This window comes from Talpa occidentalis, unplaced genomic scaffold (genome assembly GCF_014898055.3).
Source record: "Talpa occidentalis isolate TD23 unplaced genomic scaffold, MPIMG_talOcc4v2.1 talOcc4.12, whole genome shotgun sequence".
NCBI lineage: Eukaryota > Metazoa > Chordata > Mammalia > Eulipotyphla > Talpidae > Talpa > Talpa occidentalis.
Window position 1 is genome coordinate 92,962,872 of NW_023601212.1, and position 19,285 is coordinate 92,982,156.

Sequence of the window (19,285 nt, forward strand, 5' to 3'; positions counted from 1 at the left end):
AAAAAGAAAAATACTGGATGGTCTCACTCATAGCAGGATTTTAGAAAACCTAAATAAGGCACCAGGAAAAAACCTAATCATAATAAAGTAAAAATCAAAATCAACAAGCAACTAAAAACCAGAGACACACCATGGGGGGGCGGGAGGAGAGGAAGGATTAGGGTCAAAATAAGGGGGGGTGAATTGTATGGGGACTATGACCAAAATGAAAATGCATACATTGTACAAAAATGAAAAATGATATAAGAATTATATAAAATAAAATAAAAATAAAAGAACTAAAAGCAACAACAACAACCACCACATTTTCCTTTGAGGGCAGGTGGCTCAGAAGAGTTTGATCTACTCGTGCTAGAGTTGGCCATGCGACCCTCGCCCAACCCATCAAAACATCCCCACTCAAGTCGGGCCGATCTGAGCCAATGAGAATCCCGGGGGTTCCTAGAAGAACCTGCTTATGGTTACATTTCCTCTCCAACAGAAGAACATGCTGCAAGGAAGGCAAGTCAGCAAAAAAGCCAAGAAATGGAGTAAGACAGATTCCTCACGACGCCACTCAAACGCTTTCATCTACCCATGTCTGAAGTCTTAACCGTCAACTAGACAAGCTGGTATATTTTGATTTTCTTTTTGCTTAAATCAGCTTGAGGTGGGTTTCTGCCACCTGGCTTCAAAAGAATTCTAAACATTTGTGTTTCCCGACTGTGGTGGTCTCGTATGTAGGAGGGCGTGCTCAGTACCAGGACTGCCCAGGCTCATGGCAACAGGACATCGGCTCTTCCCTCCCGCTGTCAGCGTTAGGATGGTGCAGTGACTGTCTTCAGTCTGCTCTGCCAGCTTGGGCTCAGCTCCTCAGAGACATCTCCTGTCTCCCCAAGATTTCTCATGGCTACACTTGGCCACAGTTGTGCACATCCATGCTTTGAGGATCAGTGGCCACCTCTGCCATGCCCTCTCCCCGCCTCCCCCTAATAGGACTAATAATAGTCCTAATAGTCCTAATAGGACTTAATAATAAGTCCTCATGAATGCAGTTGTTCTGGCCTCTGCCCCAGGAAGAGTGCAGCCTGCGGTTTCTAGGAAGCTAGCTTCTAGGATCTTCTCCCAGCTTTGCATCTCTAGTGCGTCAGCTTCATTTCTTGCTCAGATTAGGTAATGAGCTTATTTGTGGCAGAAGAGATGATGCAGACAGCGACACGGGCTAATGTTTATTGTGTGTCTCCTGCATATCAGATACTGTGCTTGGCTGATATGTGCTCAGACCACCCTGCACTTCCCACCACGCTGTCATTTCTGTTTAATATTTTTCATGGTCTAGACATTTGCTAAGTGTCTTATCAAGTAACAGCTAATTTAACTTTTATAAAGTCAGGAGGAAGGCGTTCTTATCTCCATGGATAAGTGGAGGCTTAGAAAGGTTAAGTCATCCCCCAGTGTCCTAGAATGAGGAAATTTTGGAAGCATGATTTCGATCCGGGCCTGAGTGACTCCAAATCCAGTTTTCTTACGTCTGGCACCAGCACGTACTGTGTTGTAATGATCGGTCTGTGCGTGCCTGTCCTGTGGGCTGCCTTGACCCCTGCACTCGCGTTAACTTTGGCTCCCAATCCTCACTAAGTTCTTAGAAATATTTACTGAATGAAGGAGCCTTTACAAAACTTTGTGAAGTGTTTTCTTTCCATTTTACACATGAGTGAATTTAGGCTTAGGATGGTTAAGGAATTTACCCAAGGCCAAGAACTAGCATTCTTTAAATGTAATCCTGTAATCCTGAAATTTCCTCTTTCAGCTGAGAATGGAGAAAGATATTATATAAGCTAAAGAGAGGGGTGTTTGGTGTTTCCATCCATCTCCTCCAGAGAGGTTAATGAAGCCTCTATTAGGCTGGGTCGCCATGTGGAAAATGGAGAGCTCCTTGCGGCTCGAGAGGAAGCAGAGCGATGCTCAATGGTGCTGGACAAAGCTCAAGAGAAAATGAGTCCAGGGGGAAAATCTTTTATGGAAACTGAAATGATTGTTTTAGGAATCTGAATTGTAATTTTTCACTGCTTAGCTTCTGGTCTCTTGAGTCCTGGTTGATATCATGGGCACATTTGATAATAGAATTCTGGCAACTTCGTTCAGTGCAAAGAACACTGGAAAGGCAGGCAAACAGGCTCCGTGCTTGGAGAGGAGGCAACCAGGTAGGCATTTAGCAGCAGGAGCTGGGACTGTGTTGGGTGAAACCAGCGCCCACAAAGGGCACCCCAAGGAAACACATTTCCCAGGGCATTTAAGAACGACAGAGCCGAGCCCAGGCTCTGATGTAGTGCTGTCTATTTGAAAGCCCTGACATTCTGCTAAACTAATGATGAGTTTTCTCTTTATCTTTCCTCCTAACACCAAGACTAGGCAAAGATGTAAGGAAAAAAAGAACGAGACGCAATTGCCTAGGTCTTCAGATTCCCTAGGATGGCTTTTGAATTAAATCACACTGCTGTCACCTCCAGGCTGCTGGTACTTTTGAAGCAGTTATTGGCAGATTAATAAGTTTCATGAAAGTTAAGGGGAAATGTCAGCTTAAAATAGACTAAAATTTTTAAGGGCATTTTTTGGGAGAGGGTGAAATACTTTAATCACCTTGATGTACTCATGGATGGATCTAGGTTTTGTCATTAGTTAGAAATCCCAGCCACGGAGCCAGGAATGCATTTACTCCCTCTTCTCACTGTTTGTTCCACCCACCCATCCATCCATCCATCCATCCACCCACCCACCCATCCACCAACCTATCTGTCCACCTATTTATCCACCCACCCAGCACCCATTTTACCCATTATTTATTATATTATTTATCAAGCATAGACAATGTGTCAGGCATTATCTAAGCCCACCCATGCTTGATTCTCAGAAAGTTCTAAGATTGCATTTTCTGCTATAATATAATTTTGGAAGGCAAATTTGCTCTTCAGTTTTTGTTAAGGTGAAGCAAAATGTTATATTCAGTTTGTATAGATTTTGACTCTTACATAACTGTACACCTGGCATTGGAAACCCGATGCAACTTATTTGGGGAAAGATGGTCGATGGTACAAGTTGCTGCTTCATGCAAAAAGATGGGCTGCAAGAAAGAGATTTTGTTAAGGTTTTGTTTTTCATTAGAAGCTGTGAAATTGTTGAGCTCAAGTTGTTGTTTTGCTTGATCAGGTGTTGATACTGAACTAAAAATAATCCTGCGTCCGTGGACATCTTAGATTCCAAGAAAGTTCAGATGTGTGTGAACTAATTTAATATACTTACAATTTGTTATGCTCTAGCGCAATGAGCTTTGGTAGCGTTCTTTGATAACATGGGTGGAGCATGATGCTAAAAGTGCAGGACCTGGGGCTACACAGCCCTGGTCAAAGCCCTGTCCTACCACCTCCTTGCTCGTGGCCCTGGGGAAGTTCTTCACCCTTTGAGACGTCATTTTCAAAGCAAACATGGGGCCATGATACTCATTGTTAAATGATACAATTCATGTCATTTGCAGCTACATGGATGGAGCTGGAAGGGATGCTTCTCAGCGAAATAAGCCAGAGGAAAAAGAAAAATATCAAATGGTCTCACTGATAGGGGGAATATTGGGAAACTGAACTAAGGGTCAGGAAAAAGAAAAAACTAGCAAGCTGACCATAGATCTAAGGCATCCAGCAGGAGACGGGTCAAAACGGGGGTGGGAAGAGCATAAGGGACTATGGTGATGAATCATGGGTGCCATGGTGGTGGGAGAATTATGGGACTACACCTGGTGAACAACGATGTAAGAAAATAAAAAATTAATTTGAAAAGCTGATATGATGCACACGAACAACTTCCCCACCATTTTGGCGAACAAGGTGGGCCCCTCCGGGACACGGAGATTTGCTCATAATCGCTGGTCAAAGCAAGCTCCTCTGTTTTTCTTTTCTTACATTTTCTCCCCCACGCCTGACTTAACTGTCCTCCCACACCACAGGCACTCATTTTAGTATATGTAATAAATGTTTCCTCATACATTAATTTAGCTACATTGATGCATAGAGTCGGATTTGTATTTTTGATCAAGTGACATAAATACTTTAGGGTCAAAACGCTCACCTTTCTGCACCCAGCAGAAACATGAGTTCTATATAAATCTAACATTAAATTCTGTGGCCTTGGAGTCGATGGAGGCTTAGACTACCATATGCTTATCTAATTCCCAATGATGAACCAATGGGAACACTGAAAACTGGGGTGATGCCTACACATGTGTCCTTTTGTGAGTTCCTCTGGGGTGGGGATTCTTGGGCAGATGAATAGTTAATCGTGCTCAGCAGCGAGACTGCTCTTTGGAGTGGCTGCTTGGTTTACACTTCTCCCTAGCACTTGGTGTTCGCTGACTTTGTGATTTTTGCCTATCTGATGGGTGTAAAGTGGTATATCACTGTTGGTTTAATTTGCTTTTCTCCGATTACTAATGAGGTGGAGTGTCTCTTCATGTACTTATTAGCCATTTGTGTTTCCTCTTCTATTTTTCTTTTCATTAACTTTGCCTACGTATCTATTGAGTTTCCTGAAATTTTCTTGCTATTTGTAGGGTTTGCTAGTTGTAGATGTTGCAAGTATATTCTTCCAATGTGCAAGTGTGTAGAGGATGTTCTTTTATCAGCAAAAATCTCAATTTTAATGTAGTCAAACACTTTGTTTCCCCCATAGCTGGTGCCTTGTAGATCTTGCTTAAGAACCTGTCCAATTCTGGCGTCGTGAAGATGTTGCCTTCATTTTCTTTGCATTATAATTTGTCTTCCACATTCAGGTGTGAAAGAAGGAATCCAATTTTATTTTTCCCATACAGGGAACCAATTTGCCCAACAGAATCTACTGAATAATTCATTCTTTCCCGACTGGGATCTGACACCCCCATCTCCTATATGTGGGTGTATTGCTGGAACCTCTCTGCTGCTTCATCCCTCTATCTGTACCACACTTAAAAAATTATGATGGCTTAGTTCTATGTCTTACTATTTAGTAAAATGAATCCTTTCCCTACTCCCAGTTTTCAAAATTACCATAGATATTAATACCTTTTTAATTTCCACATACATTTTATTATTTTTTACTGTTCTTTTAAAAATAATATAATTTATTGATATATACCTTACATCATCGTTCCTTTCTGTACAATGTTTGCTTTCTCCTCTCAGGTGTAGTCCCCATAGAATGCCCACCATCATTCACCCATGCACCATCACCATAGTCCCTTGTGCTTCCCTCCTGTTTTAATTCCTCTCCTTCCCCCTCCCCTGCAGAATGTCTCTGATGTATAGTTGCCTTTTAATTTCGTTTTGTTTTGCTTTTTTTATATTGTTAATATTTTTTTCCCTGATCCCTTATTTGGTTCCCCTATATTCCTCCTATAAGTGACACCATCTGGTATTTTTCTTTTTCCTTCTGACTTATTTCACTGAGCATAGCATACATACATTTTCAGAATCAGGTTTTCAAATGCCTCCAAAAATTCTGCTGGAATTTTGCTTCAAACTTGAGGGTAGGACCTCCCTCTTACATATTTTTATACCATAATGCCTAGTTTGTTTCTTAATGGACATCAATAAGTGTTTAAAAAACAAGCAAAGAAATGGCTTGTTAAATTTGAAAGCAGCCCCCTTGGAAAGATGGAAGGTGATGTTTCCTCCCAAAGGGTTTAATAATGTCCAGCAGCAACTGCGTCCCATTCTAAGGCCAAAGTCGTGGGTGTGGTTTCATGCCCAGGACTTCTCCATGCCAGCTCCCCACACAAATGGAGCAAGCAATGATGACACCGCAGAGGTCATCCTGCCCGTGAATCCTTTCAGACAGGGGAAGGAGTCAAGAGAAGAGGTAGTTAGACCTGTCATCCAGGAGTTCCCCAGGAGCAACTGACACTCAGGAGTATATCAGGCTCAGGGTCTGGCTAGTTAGTATAAAGCCTTTAGTGCTGTTTGCTTCTCTGCCAGCATTCACCATATGAATGATCACACTTGGTCATCGGGTTTATGACATTCACCTTTGATCACAAGCCAAATTGTTTTATACATTTTTACATCATTTTTCACTTTTGCACAATGTATGCATTTTCTTCTTGGTTATATTCCCCATACAATTCCCACCGCCCCCCCCCTTATTTTGACCCTAATCCCTCCACCCCTCCCCTGCCCCGTAGTGTATCTCTGGTTTATAGTTGCTTGTTGCTTTTGATTTTTACTTTATTATAATTAGGTTTTTTCCTGGTCCCTTATTTAGGTTTTCTAGATTCCTGTTATGAGTGAGACCATCCAGTATTTTTCTTTTTCTTTCTGGCTTATTTCGCTGCGCATGATCCCTTCCAGCTCCACCCATGTTGCTGTAAATTGCATGTGTTTATCCTTTCTGAATGCTGAGTAATATTCCATGGTGTATATGTACCACATCTTCTTGATCCAGTCATCTATTTTTGGGCATTTGGGTTGTTTCCATAGCTTAGCTATTGTAAATAGTGCTGTTATAAACACAGGGGTGCAGGTGCCCTTTTGAATTAAAGTTTCTGCGTCCTTTGTCAACCCAAATTTTTGTCAATATATATATTGTTGTTGTTGCTGAGCTCATAGTATATGTATAGAGCCCAGTTGTTTCATCCATTCAGCTGAGGGAGAGCTAGGTTGTTTCCAAATTTGGGTGAAGTTGAAAAAGTCATCCCTATAATTGCATACAGGATTTTGTGTAAGCTAACATTTTAATTTTTTTGGTAAATGCCTAGGAGTGGGGTTGCTGAATCATATGATAAGTGTCTATGAAATTTGCTAAAAAGCTGCCAGAATGCTGTCCTGTACCACTTGTTTCACATCATCGCCAACATAGGTACAGCAGCTCTGCCTGTTTTGTTATAATGCTGATGGGGAAAAAAACCCCAAACAATCCTGACTGACATTGAACAAATCAATGTTTTTTGAGGATCGAACTTTCCTTATGTTGTGGTTTTTGGAGTCTGTGGGTTTGGAGTGCGGGATCCTTGGGTTCACTCTGGGAATTGTTTCACCGGAGCTTCCCTTTCAGCGGCACGTGGCGAGTTTCTCCGTGAGACAGAGACATTAGTTATAGTTAAAGGGCAGGTTTATTAGGGAAGGGATAAAACAGTTAAAGACACTTGCAGAGACACAAGCGGGCAGGAAGAGCTGCCCCAGAAGGGGCAGGTTTGCTAAGAGAGGTCTGCGTGGTCAAAGGCGGGCGGGCGCCCTTGACAGGTCATGGGCAGGCAGGAAGACTGCTGCCCTGCAGAGGGAGAGAGTTGGTGAAAAGAGGCACCTGCATAGGCACAGGGGGGCGGTGGGATGGCTGCCCGAGCCTGTGCAGAGACTGCGCTGATGTAGTCTTCTTCTGTTTGGGAGGGGCTCACTCCTTGTGAGCCTCAGTTGGTTGCTAATTTTGGATAACGATGCAGAATCTGAAAGGGCCCGGAGATTCCACAATGGGCTCAATCTGTTGGGCCTAATCTCCGTATCTTTACCTTTGGATGCGCTCTGATACCTGCTTGGATGTCATGCTGTGTAATCTAGGTGTCCTGCCTAAGGATCATAGTCTGCACCTAAGGCTTTTGGTTTCCATAGCTGTGTCAATGGCTATGTTAATCCCTTCTACACCCCCTCCTTGTGTGAGCCAGGTTTCTAGTCTTGCTGCAGCACCTCCTTTTCAGTTTTTTCCCTATTCTTGTCCTCCATCACTTACACATAATCTTACTCTATGTCCCAGTTTCCAAACCTATAGAAAACGTTCAATGTCTTGTGAGTTAAAAATTAAAGCCTTACTGATAGTGCTGTAGTGGTGTTTCACTGTGGTTTTAGTTAAATGACTAATGTTGCTGAACTTCAACCTGAGTGTTAATTTGCGTATTTTCTTTGGTGAAGAATCTGTTTCCAATCTTTTGCCTCTTTTAAAAACTGAGTTGCTTATTTCTTACTATTGAGTGTCCAGTGCTTTTTATATATTCTAGACATAAGTCCAGTTATCAACTATGTATTTTGAGTCTATTTTCTTCCAGTCAGTGGCTTGCCTTTTCTTTCTCTTAATAGTGTCTTTTGAAGAAGTTTTAAATTTGGATCAATTCAAATTTATCTTTTTTTTTTCATGTACTATGCTTTTGGTAACACATCCAAAATATCTTTGTTTAATCTAAGATTACAGAGATTTTCCTGCCATGTTTTCTTCAGGAAGTTTTCTAATTTTAGGTTTTATATTTAGGCCTGTGATCTGTTTTGAGCTAGCTACTGCAGATGATGTGGCATATGGGTCAAGGTTCATTATTTTGGATAAAGTTCATCATTTGCACGATTACTCCAGTGCTAATAAACTGCTTTTGCATTTTATGAAAATGACAAGAGCTATTTCTGAACTTTTCTAGTCATCTATATGTTTATCTCTTCACAAACACTGCACAGTCTCGATTACTGTAACTTTATGGTAAGTCTTGAAATCAGGCACAGGAGTTCTCTAGCTTTGTTCATTTTTAAAAAATTGCTTTCCTCAGAACTGGAATAGAAATATTTGTCATTCTATATAAATTTTAGAATCAGTTTGTCGATTTCTGCAAAAAATCCTACTGGGAGTTTGATTGGAATTGCATTGGATTCATACTTGGGAAGATTTGGCAGCAAGGTGAAGTCTTGCAGTCTGTGAACACAGTGTGTTTTCATTTATTCAGGTTATCTTTGATTTCTTCTATCATGTGTTTGTAGTTTATAGGCTGCGTATCTTGCACATATTTTTTCTAAGTGTTTCATATCTTTTGGTGCTATTGTGAATGCTCACAAGTTTTGAAATTGGGAAGTAAGTACGAGGCTTCCAACATTGTTCTTGTTTTTCAAAATTGTTTTGTCTGTCCCGGTCTTTTGCTTTTTCATATACATTTTATTAAATAGTATCAGCCCTCTGTAAAGAAACCTTTTGGGATTTTGATAAGCATCGTATTGAATCTATAGACCAATTTGAAAAGAATTGACATCTTAATATTGGATTTTTGAATCCATGAGCCTGGACCTTCTGTCCAATTCTTTATTTGCTAGCAACGTTTTCAGTGTGCAAGTCTTAAACTTCTTTTGTTAAATTTATTCCTAAGTATTCTGTTCTTTTGATGCTACTGTGAATGGCATTAACCTCTTATCATTTTCAGATTGATCATTGATGATATATAGGATACAATCATGTTTATATATAGATTTTCTATTTGTTGAGTAAGCTTTGATAGATTATACTTTTCATGAAAGTTTGTCCAATTCATCTAAATGGTTGAATATATTAGCATAATGTTGCTCATTATATTGCCTTATTATCATTTTGATGACTGCAGTATAAAAAGGTGCTGTCACCTTTTTAATTCTTGATATTGATAAATTATGTATTCCTAACACTCCTTTTACTTTATTGACCAGGCTGGCTAAAGGTTTATTAAATTTATCAATCTTTTTAAAGACCCAAGTTTTAGTTTCATTAATGTTTCCCTACTGCTTTTCTGTTTTCAACTTGATTGGTTTATACTTACCTTTTGCTACTCCTTCCTTCTCCTTGCCTTGGGTTAATTTCTTTTTTTGCTAGTTACTTAAGATGCAACTGTCTTGTCTATGTTCCACAAATTTTGATATGTCAACTTTTCTTTTTTGTTAAATTCAAACTATTTCTTAATTTCCAATATACCTCCTTTTACATCATAAGTTACTCAGCGCTATGGTGCATGTGTGTCTATTACAGTCAAATCTGCAGATTCTCAAAAATGATCTCTGCTGAGCTGTTGGGAACAAATAGGAGGGGCTTATTCCATTCCTGGAAAGTGAGCGTGCCGGTGGTGTTTCCAGTGGATGCCAGCTGCATCCAGCTCATAAGGCTCTCATCAGGGTCTCAGAGAGCAGGAACACCAATATGGCAGAGTGGCAAGTTATTCAACAAAATCCTTGCGGATATTATTAATGTGGGATGCAATTATTACACCTACAGATGAGGAAGCTGAAGCTCAGAGACATAAGTGACCTAACCCAGAATATACAGAGGCAAAGCCAAGATTTCAGCTCAGATCTTTTTTTTTTAAAGATTTATTTATTTATGCATACAAAAACTGGGATACAAGCCAGAGGTGCGGGAGGTGAGAGGATTCACCAGAGACAGAGTGGGGAACAGAACAGGCAGATAGACCAAAGTACACTGCTGAGAGGAGCAGCGGGCAAGCCAGGAGAGGTCTACTGTGCCATGTGGGTAGCTCCCTGGCCAGGGATCGAACTTGTGCTGCAAAGGCTGCAGACAGCTTCACAGCATTGTGCTCAACCCCTTGTGCCACTGGGGGAGTCCCCCAGCTCAGATCTTAATCACTATGTGAAGAGGTTGTAAATAAGTCATTAGAAGGCATACACCTTTGATCTCAACCCAAATTGTTACCAATATATACAAGATACAATTAAGGATATAATTAAGTTTTCAATGCTGTGACAGTCTGTTCTTTCAAAGTAAGACAACGGGAATAGGATATTGTTTTGTTTGCACTCATTAGAAGTCCAAACATTGATGGGAAGCAAGGAAACATAGTGGAGTTGAAGATGATCAACTTGTGTTGATGAGATGGCCACAGAATACATCTGCTAATTTACATGTTTCTTGGGTTTGTAGAGAAGCAGGGTAAGGATGGGAGCTTCACTGGAGAAAGGAACACTAAATGAAGATAGCTGTGGTGAAGCAGAGTGATTCTGACATCTGCTAACTGGGTAAGTACACCGGTTCCACCAGCTCCTTGCTGTGCTCTTGTTCTGCCCTGTGGAATTCCCCTTTAGCCAATCCTTGATCAAATAATAAACCCATTGCAGAAATAAATTATGGGGAAGCACGTCCATTGCTACTTCCCTAACTCAGAAAAATCAGACATTTTTCTGTTCTGTGCTGTTTCCTGTCATGCATAATATAGCAAATTAATTAGTGAATCTGGCGGCATTTTGCTAATACAATTTTGCTCCCTTGCTTGAGGTGAATTATGTTCATGCTTCAGTCACTTGAATATTACTCTTCCATGTTTGACGGAATTATGTTATCAGGTGATGATTATATTGCACACTATCTGATTCTAATTAAACTAGAAAATAGTGACATTGTAAAAGAGGAAAATGTTTCACAGTCTACACTCGCCACCCCCTTGCTGCTACCTCTGGTTTTTAAAGCTTTCCTCCTTTGCTCAGGCTGCTTTCTGACGCTTACATCTTGGGTCTGCTTCCTCTAATATGTAATTCGTGTAAATTGAGCTTTGGAAAGACATAATGTTTACACTTGCCTTTTTTATCAGAAGCATGATACACACTAGTGACTGTGATGATTTCAGATGATATCAAAGAGGAAAACGTGTTGTTTTGTCTAGTCACACGACTTGAAAAAAAAAAATCCCGCTTGGTCCAAAGGAAGAGAAGTTACAATTGTGAAGGGGAACAGAGAGTCAGGTTTGGGGATGAATGAGGGCAGTGATGTCAAGAAGGGGTGAAGATCATAAGCTTCAGGGGCCTTCACGTTCTGGGTTTGAATTCTGGTTCTGCCTGCAGCTGACATTAATTCTCTCTTCTTACTAAAGCAGTTAGTGTTTGGTGAAACTGAGGCCCAGAGAAGTTCATTGGCTTATCAAAGGTCTAGTGATGAAAAGGTGAAAAAAGCCAGAGCTGGGGCTCTCCTCTTTCTTCTTCCACGCCGTAGTAAATGCCATGCCCTGAGTCTGCTGGGGCAGAGTGGAGGAGGCGCCCTGGAGACTCCAATTAGAGCAGGTCACTGGGTATGAGAGTCTCTTTTCTCATGAGGATAAAGATGTCCTTTTGAGTAGACTCCACTCACCCTCCGTGAACCTTGGGAACATTGATGGTGGGGAGAGGTTTCTAGAGCCTCAGACAACTCCGAGGTGAGACAGGGACCATCCTGCAAATGAAAGACAGTTTAATGATTGCCTGGAAAAAAAAAATAGCACACCGCTTTCACTGTGGAAAGCCCGAGCGCAAGGCCCAGCACAGTGTGGTCTGCAGGTTTTGGTCTTTTGTCTTATTCAAGGTGGTAAAAGCTGGGGGAGCTAATTGTTGGATGGAATATGTCCCGTTGGGCTAATACGCCTCAGACCACATGTCTGTTCATTTTCCAGACTCTTTTTCTTTTGGAGAAGCAGATGCATGCTCTGCAGTAACAAATTGTGTAATTCAGGTTGCCCCTGGCTGCTTTCCACTGATTTTTATCTTCTTTAATGAAGGCCACTTGGCCTGGGTCAGTCATTACTCCTGGTGTATGCACAGCCTGACTTTGCACAGTAGGGAAGATGGACTTCTAGGTAACTTCTGGGCTGGTGGACAAAAAGGGATATGTCATTGACTGTTTGTAGAACCTGGAAATCAGAAGAGTAGTTGTGTTTTCCTTTGTAGAATTTCTGATGTGGAAAGAAGCAAGGTCAAACAGGGGACAGAGATACTTAACATATTTACCGAACACCAGACTGTAATCCAGGTCATATGTGGATGCCGGGGAGAGGGCGGTGAATAAAAAGCGTACAGGTCCCTGCCCTGGAGACTCAAGTAGGAAGAACACTGGTAAGAACACTGGAGTTGGGTCCTGGTCTTGGGTTTTTTGTTTCATTTTTACTAGTTTTTATTTTAATTGGGAAAGATAGACATTAAGCAAAATATAAAAGGAAAGTATATAGTATAGTGGAAGGGGATAATTTTAATGAAGAAAATTAAGCAAGGGACAGAGAAAGGAAAACAAGGGTAAGAGGGAGAGGTTTAGGTTAATTTTAAACAAGGTGGTCAGAGAAAGTATTTTGAAAAGGGGACTTTTGAGCAAAGGGTTGAAGCAAGAGGGCAAGCCACTGGATGTCTGTTGGAAGAACATTTCAAGAAGCAATACCATTAGGTGCAGAGGTCTTGAGGTAGATAGGTGCCTGTTATGTTTGAGTCAGAGCAAGGAGGCCAGTGAGGCTGAGCCAGAGTGAGCAAGAGGATCAGTGACAGGAAATGAGGTCATCTTAAATATCTTTAGTGACTGTTGGCCAGTAGGGAGGAGGAAGTTAGAGTAATTCTGCTAGCAGGGACTTGCCTGGGACACAGCATCAGATGAGGTGCTCTGCTGGACCTGTGGACAGGAAGGTGACTGCCCTTGAGGACCAGGTAGCCTACTTCATGATTTAATATTAACAAGAGTCTAATAGCCAAGGCCTGCAAAGAATTCATACAACTCAATAAAAAGAGAATTAAGAACCCAATCTAAAAGTTCAACATCACTTATCATCGGGGAAATGCAAATCGAAACCACAATGAGATCCCATCTTACCCAGTGAGAACGGCCCATATTAATAATACCAGAAACAACAAATTCTGGCTAGGATATGGAGAAAAAGGAACCCTCATACACTGTGGGTGGCAATGTGGGCTGGTCCAGCCCCTGTGGAACACAGTATGGAGGTTTCTCAAAGCATTACAAATAGATATGCCACATATCTATTTCCTATCTAAAAATGCCACATATCTATTTCATATCTAAAAACAGATACAGCAACTCCACTCTACATCTCTACATAAGGAATACAAAACCACTAATTAGACAGGATATATGCACTATTATGTTCATTACAGCACTATTTATAATTGAGTTATGGAAACAACCTAAGTGTCCAGTGACAGATGGCTGGATTACGAAGAAGTGGTACATATGCACAATGGAATACTATTCAGCTATAAAGGGATGAAGTCCTGCTATTTGCAGCAACATGGATAGAATTGGAGGGGATGATGCTAAAATAAGCCAGAGGGAGAAAGAGAAATGTCAGATGATTTAACTCATATGTGGAATAGAGAGAAATAAAACAAACAAACTGATAGATCAAAACAAAGTCCAGAAATGACTACAGAATTAAGGCCACCAGAGGGAGAGAGATGAGAACAAAATATGGAGGGAGCCCAATGGTATGTGATGAAGGTTTATGGGTCCTCTGGGGTGGGATGGGGTGATACACATCCATGGAGGTATGAGTATATTCCTCTGAATCATATACAGTGTGCTACATGTGGATTTCTGAAGAAAATTCTCAAGTGTTGGGTAAAAGAGAAGACTCTGGAAACAGACAACTTGCGTATGAATCACAGCTTTATTTCTTGTTAGTGGGGTGATCTTGGGGCAGCCTCTTCTTTCTCTGAGTCTCAGTTTTTACATCTAGAAAATGAAGCCCATAATGGAACCTACATTCCAGAATTGTGTGAGGACTTAAGATAGCATGTGTAGTATGCTTGGCATCTGTCATGTTCATAGTAAATATTAGCTGACATCATCATCACCATCATCATTTGGAGTTCTTAGAGATGGATTTTTCAAGGTTTTTATCCATGGAAGTAGTCAGGTGCTGTGGAGAAGGCCCTTACATGTAAGAGGGAAATTGTAATCAGTATGTATGGAGATGACCAAGGCAGTGAGGACAGTAGTCATAGTTGACTGACTCAAGTGGTGACAACAAAGATGGCAACTGGTTGAGCACCTCATGGTGTCTGACAAGGTAGGCACTGTTAACATCCTCACTTTGTAGCTGAGGATGCTGAAGATCAGAGAAGTGATTTGTTAAAGGTCACACAAGTACAAAGAGGCAGGTCAGGGACACAATTTTCAATATTAACTTTTCTTAAATAGTGTTTGTAGGGGTTGGATGAGACTGAGATAGTTTGTGTCCCTTGGATATTATAAGGAAGGTGGGGAGTGGGTATGATATAAAACGGTGCTGCCAGTGCCTTTTGGAACAACGTGTTGAACTATCATCTGTTATGTGCTTGGAATCTCTTAGAGACAGAGACTGGTTCTTTCCTGTTTTGAGACAGGAGGTTTGTCCACTGGGGTATGGCCAGCCCCTAAAATATCACACATTGATTCCATTTTCTTCCTGCTCAGAGGTAGGCCACAGCAAGGCAGATGGAACCTCCCATGTGAGGAATGGACTTTTCTGGATTAAAGTCGACTTTCTGACTTAAGGACAAGAAAATTCCTAGGCACCTCAATCATCATATGGGATTCGGTGAGCAGCTGGCCTGAGCCCAAGAACATCCCCACAGGGAGGCAGAGCTGCTGGGCTACTTAGAGTGAGGGGGTGTCCTCAACAATATGACTCAGAGAACAGATGTTGTGAGCCAGGCTGTGAATTTCCAGGGCCCAGGGGTTAGAGCTCCTTTTCACTTTCAGGTGAATTATGTTATCTTACAATCTGTTTTTTTTTTTGCTGAAACTTGTCATATATGGCATTCTTCCATGAAATATTTTTTTCCAAGATGTTTTGAATTCCTACCTCTTCAATGATTGAATTCATCAAGTACATACCAGGTGGGGAGCACTGTCCTTGGTGCTGAAAATGGAAATCAAGATGAGGTCCTTGTACTCCAGAAGCTTAGATTTTAGAGAAAAGCACAGTGCCAGGCACATTGATCATTTTAAAAAAGTTGATAGAGACAAGTCATGGATTTTAAATTAGAGAGGTTCAGTTTTGTCATTATACTGTTGGCAAAACAATTTGCTCAGTGGATAGTATTCTCAGTGGGATAATGAAGAAAGTTGGTGAATTTGTTACAGAAAGCTTTAACTATTAAAAATTCTGAACTCTCACTGAAGATAGGAGATTTAAAATTCAGGACAAGGAGCTCCTGGACCATATTTCAGGGGAAATCTTCAGAAAAACCAAGGGAATTTACCAGTAGCTGGTTATGTGATCTTGGACAGCTTCTCTGTGCCTGAGTTTCTTCATTTAGAAAATGATGGAGTTGGTCTGGGTGTTTACGATAACATCCCTTTCAGCTCTAAGGTCCTTTGACTTTGGTCTAGAACAGAAATTACCATGACAGAGTTTTAATATAACCTAACTGTCAACCAATTATTTTCTATACCTATACTATTTTGGTTTCATTTCTGTTAAGTGAAAAAATGATGTATGACATTTGTACTTTAATTCTTTAATTAATTGGAGTGGCTGAGCAGCTTTTCACATATGTTATATTTGAATGGTTATTCTTTAAAAAATCTATGATTTTGTCATTCAGATGAGACATCGTGAAAATATCTTGACATCAAGTTCTTGGCTGATTTATTGGAGTCCTTAATTTTTTCAGTGAGATAGATTTCACTATTAAAAAAGGAGGAAGCTGCATAGAGAGAAAAGTCTTAACTTTTCAGAAATATCTGTTACTTAGAAAAAGGGCTGAAAAATAGAACTTTTATACAAAGCTACTGATGCTAATAATGGAAACTGTGACAATCTAGACATAAAGCCATGAAACTTGTGATCCCTATGCCAGGATGACTAATTTGATAAAAAGAAATCTGAATTGAAATTCCCCAATATCACTGATGACAGTTATTTTCCTTTCAAAAATTTAATGTCACCTTTTTTTTTTAATGTTCTAGAGACTGAATCTGTTCAGTTTATACTTGTATTTGTAAATGAAAATATCTTTTTGGGATAAATTACCCCTTTACTGAAAGTTAGTGGTTTCATTTATTATTACATGATAGGGCTGTATAAATGTTACAGTTGACCAAAAATGCTTTTCTCTGGTTGGTTAGTACACTTGATTATCAAACTCATAATGTCATTTAAACATCTTTCAAAATCCAGAAAATTGTTACTGCATCATTTATATCATTGGCAACAACTTTCTTTGTCCCTTGGTTGGAAAATCTAAAAGTGAAGTACTAAAGAATAATTTTGGTATTCAGGGCTGCTGGAAACCCTGACCTGAGTTTGAATCCTAATTTCATCACTTAATGCATGTGTCACCTTCAACAAATTCCTTAATTACTATGAACATCAATTTCATCATTTACAAGTTGGGAATAATAATAAAATCTGCCTCAGAGGTTGTTGACAGAATTAACAAAGAAAATGATGTAAAGCACTTTGATTATTGCCTGAAAACTTACTAATGATTAAGAAATCTTAGGTATTATTTTAATTCACCTCTGTACTAGAAAGCTATTTCATAATAATAATGATGATGGTAATTAAAACAATATCTTATTGTATTTATATGGGTGAGTGGAACTGTCCTAAAGGTTCTCAAAGTTGAGTACCCATCAAAATTATTTGAAGGGCTTGTTAAAATAGACATAGCTGAATCCCATCCCCAGCATTTCTGGGGTAGAGTTTGAGGATTTGCTTTTCTAACATTCCTGGATGATGTGACAACTGTGGTCCAGGAACCGCACTTGGAGAACCACTGGGTTCAAGCATTTTACCAACATTGTCTCATTTGGCCCTCCCACAGCAGTCTAGGAGGGAGTTGCCCTCCTGACCCCCTTCAGCAACTGATGGCATTGTAGCTTGATGGCATTTGTAGCGAGCTCAAGGTCATGCAACTTGGAAGTGGCAGAGCCAAGAGTTAGAACCCCATTCTTAACCTCTCCACCTGATATTGCTGCAGGGAGCTCTAAATCATTAATCCCCTTTCTCCGCCCCTTTCATGTCCTCTCTCCTCCACCTTTTCCAACTCAAACCCATTGTCAGTAGTAATGCATTATCTCCTGTTTCACATACTTGACTCCTCAGTCCCCTCTGTCATTGTATGCCCGGCAGTCATAATGCTGGCAGATTAGACTCTATGTCGACTTTGCAGCTGCCTTTGAAAAGCTTAACATGCTGAAGAGTACACAAAGCTGCACTGGCCCTGCTAGGGACCTCACATGGATCATTAACCTTGCCACTCCCCTAGTCTATCCAGTCTCCCACTGTCTACTTTTTAAAAATTTTATTGTGGTATGAACATTTTAATCTGAGTCATACCATTTTAACAAAATTTTAAGTGTAAAGTGCAGTATTATTATCTATAGATACAATGTTGTACAAAAGATTTCTAGAACTTCTGTATTTTGCATAACTGAGATTTTATACCTGTGGGTTGACAACTTCCCATTTCCTCCTATGCCACCCCTGGCAGCCACCTCCCTCTTTTATGACTTCATACTTCGACTATCTTAGCTACCTCTTACGTGGAGAACACACGGTAGTTGTTCCTCTGTGATCACCTTATTTCACTTAGTGTATCATCCTTAAGGCTCATCCCTGGTGTTGCATATGGCAGGATTTCCTTCTTTTTAAAGGCAGAGTAATATTTCGCTGCATGTATGTACCATATTTGTTTATCCAGTCCACCCTCGATGGGAATTTCTAGTGCTTCCACGTGTTGTCCTCTGTGAACAGTGCTGCAGTGAACATGGGGACACTAGTATCGCCGAACTCTTGCTTTCACTCATTTTGTATGAACACTCAACAGCAGGTTTCCTTGGTTGTGTGGCACCTAAAGAATTTATTTTGAGGCAGCCCTGTACTGTTTTCCATAGCACCTCTCACTTTTTAAATCAACCATTTTACACCTGCCTTCACAAAGCCAACTCCTTCCTCCCTATTCTCACTCAGCTGATGACCGTGTTTCCTATCTTATTGGGAAAGGTGAGGTGATCAGAAGGGACTGACACTCACTTGCTCTGACTTCCCACATGTGCACAAAGGTGAGAAGCTTGTGCCCCTCACTGCACTAATGTCCTAGAGCTCATCTCCCTGCGTCCCTGTTTAAGAACATCATTTCACCATTTTTTTCCCTCTTCTCCTGTATCATAACTTTTTTCCTTCCTGCATAATTCTCACCATTGTGTAAACATGCTGTTATTTCTTCCATCTTAAAAACACCTTCTTTGAGTCAGACTCCTTAGAGGAATGACTGACTCTAGGGTTTGGGTGAGAAATATACAGGATGAGCCTGGAGCATCATGTGATGCCAGAAAGCAAGAAAATACTAAAAAGAAGAAAACTACCACACAGTCATGGGAGCATATCAAAGGAATACGGGAGCAATCGAAAGAACTCCCAATGGCCAAGTCTGAAACAATTTGAGCAAGAAAATAAGATCGTATTGGATTACATCTCAAAGTATAAAATAAATATCTCTGAGTCCACCCTGGTATAAATTAATAATTGAATAATAAAGTAAAGGAAGGAGAAGAGACAAATTCCCCATGAAGCATCCAGAATGATTTGTGTAAACATTCCATCCTCAAAGGGACAGAACCGAAGTCTCCATACCTTAGGTGTAGACTGCACAGAGTGATTATTCCCCCCCAAAGAGCACAGTGTGGAAAAGGAGATAACGAGTAACTTTATAATGGAGAGATTTGACAAACATGTTGATATTTTGTACCCTGATATGCAATGAGGCTTGCACGCTACCTGTGTGGTCTTCCTCCCCCTGGTGGTGCAGGGATTAAAGACAGCGTGGTC